This window comes from Saccopteryx bilineata, chromosome 1 (assembly GCF_036850765.1).
Source record: "Saccopteryx bilineata isolate mSacBil1 chromosome 1, mSacBil1_pri_phased_curated, whole genome shotgun sequence".
NCBI classification, from domain to species: domain Eukaryota; kingdom Metazoa; phylum Chordata; class Mammalia; order Chiroptera; family Emballonuridae; genus Saccopteryx; species Saccopteryx bilineata.
Window position 1 is genome coordinate 55,872,401 of NC_089490.1, and position 2,978 is coordinate 55,875,378.

Sequence of the window (2,978 nt, forward strand, 5' to 3'; positions counted from 1 at the left end):
CAGACTTTGTTTACTTGTTTTTAAAAAAAATTGGTTGGATTAATTTGAATATAATTTGTCCTGGGCTATGGGTTTTTTTTTTGTGTGCTATTTTTATCACCTGTGTTTATTCTTTAAGAAATAGACACTTTTTTTTTTCATAGCCACAAAATGAGATTTAAACAAATAAGCAGACTAAATCACAAAATAAGAGACTCGAATTTAGGTAAAATTATCTTTTACCGTAACCTCCGATATACCAAGCACACATACTCAAGACCTGTCTATGGCTACTCCTTTCCTTTCTTCAATACCACTTACCATGGCTCACACTATTAGGAGGCAGACCCCCCCACACACACACATACACCTCTGTCCCATTACCAGCCTCTGTACCCCTTGACATAGGGACTAACGCGGCAATGTCTGCCACAGGGAAGATGCTTAATATTATATTTTATTAATTCTAAGATATACTTACTTTTTATATTTTAATAATTCATAAATAAAGATGTTTCTTCCAATAAATAGGATGATATACTTTAAATGGCAGTCTTTTTTTTTTTCCTTTCTTAGTGGCATGTAAAATAACCTCACATCTTAAACTTAACAGTGTTTTCTATTCAATAAAAATGGTGCTAAACGGCACTGAATGAGAGAGATGCATACAAGATTTGGGGGAATCTGTTAATGTACTTTAGTTAAAAATACAAAGAGTAAGTGGTTAAATGGCCAGCTTATGTGTGGAGTTATGCATGCTGTGTGCGGGTGGGGATGAAGGGAGTGGAGAGTGAGGGTTAACAAGGATAGAAATAGAAAGAATGATAAGTGGGTCACTATAGAAATCGAGGAGGTGGTGGTAGCTAGGACAGGGTGGTAGCAATTTTCTGGATAAATTTCAAAGGTAGGGCTGTCAGAATTAGCTAATAAATTGGATATGGAATATAGAAGAATGAAATCAACAATGATAGCAAGATTTTGGATCTAAGCAACTGGTAGAATAGAGTCCTTATTTACGAAGATAGGGAGGAGTGTGGGAAGAATAGTTTGAAGGAGAAAAAACCAAGAATTCATTTTGGATATTTTAAATTAGATATATCTAGTAACATTCAAGGGGAGAGTCTAGAATTGAGTCTGTACTTCAGGAAAGAGATCGAAGATGGAAATATAAATGGGGAGACATTAACATACATGTGAAATTTTAGGATAGATGAAGTTGCCTAGAGTAGGGCATGGGTGGGGTAGGGGCAGCAAGAAAGAGCCTTGGGGCAACCCAATGTGAACAAACAGGGAGATGAGGAGGAAGCAGCAGGAATCTGAGAGGAGCAGCCAGCAAGGTGGGATGGAAGTCAAGACAAAGTGGCATCCCACAGAACAAGTGAGGGACCAAGGCAGTAATAACTTTGTCAAATTCCACTGGTGTGTGCATGGAATATAGACAAGGAAGTGAGCACTGATTTTTGAAAGCAAGTACATTATTAGCGACATTTACAAAAGATGATTCATTAGAATATAGGGACGAGAATCTAGTTAGGAACAGGTAAAATAAGAATAAAAGGAGAAATGAAAATGAAAAACAGCAATCACAGATTGCTCTTTCTAAAGGGATACAGATATGCAATGTCAGCCAGAAAAAGATATAGGATCAACAAGAGACTCTTTTATTTTAAAGATAGGAAATACAGCATGTTTGTACTCATTACGGAAGGTTCCTTCTCTCTAGTCTCTCTGAATTAATTAATACAATCGAAGGGAAGCATACAATTGAGATCAAAATTTGGCATTCTTTCTCAGTTAAACTCTGAAAGAGTGTTATTTACATTTTTACATTTCTCGAAGGGATCTAGAGAATCGGTTTTGTAAAAAAAATATCCTGATCTGCTTTGTTTCTTGATAAGTAACATGGAGGGTAGGGGAGTGGAAAGGTATTTTTACATATTTTTAAATTAGAAATCTAAGAGTGACTTGTGCCAGCAAAATTTGTTCATTTCAAGAGTAAATCACATCAACAATAGTAAGAATAAGGTCATATTGCAAAGAGAAATAATCCCATCACTATGTTCCTTTTTTTCCATATCAGAGCTGACAGCTAAGCCAGTCTCATTAGAAACAGATAAGGGTCTTCTCCTGACATCTGTTACAGGAAAGGGCTGACAGTAACACTAATCATGTTGACTCTGTTTATTGTAGAAGAGCTAGACTGAATTAATGAGTGTTCTAGCCCAATGGTTAAGGGCCCTGGCTGTGCATTGGATTTCCCAGTGCCTGTGACCCACCCCTAGAGAGTCTGATTCATTTGGTCTGAGCTTGCAAGCAGACATGAGTATGTTTTAAAACATCCCCAGGTGATGTTAATGTGCAGTGTGGGCTAAGAACCACTGCCTAGCATTTAAGCTTTTCATCTCAAGGTGAAAAAAAAATCATAGCTGACTATGATTAATTAAAAAGCTTGAAGTTTGATCCAATCTCAAAATCAGAACACAGGAAATAGCCATCCTCCCTTGAAGCGATCTCCTACTGTAGAAGGCTTCTCGACCATGGAGAGCACACTCCATAATTTTGCTTGTGTGGCAGCTCCATGTGCTTGCTGCCCAGTGAAGGAGGAAGGGTGACTTAGCATCTGCGGGCAAGGTTTCTCTTCTCCCCCGAGTAACTGAGATAACTACTGAAGGTCTCAGAGCAGTCAGATACAAATTGGTTTCTCTTTGTTCTTTAGACTACATTTGACAGCAGGGTACGAGGAAAAAGCCAGGCCATCACAAAGCTTATTTCAGTGTTTGTTGGGGTGAAGGCAAAAAAGAAGAAGAGGCAACTATAACAAGAAAAAAGAAGGAGAACAAGAATGAAAAAGACAAAAAATCAGCTGAAGCCAGATGTCTAATGGCAAACTAACTTTTGGTTTTATCTGCCCACATTGTTCAGATAACAGTAGAGTTTTGCTTGGATTTCTTGGTACTTGTATCTATTTTCTGTTTTGTTGATGACAGCAGCAGGATATT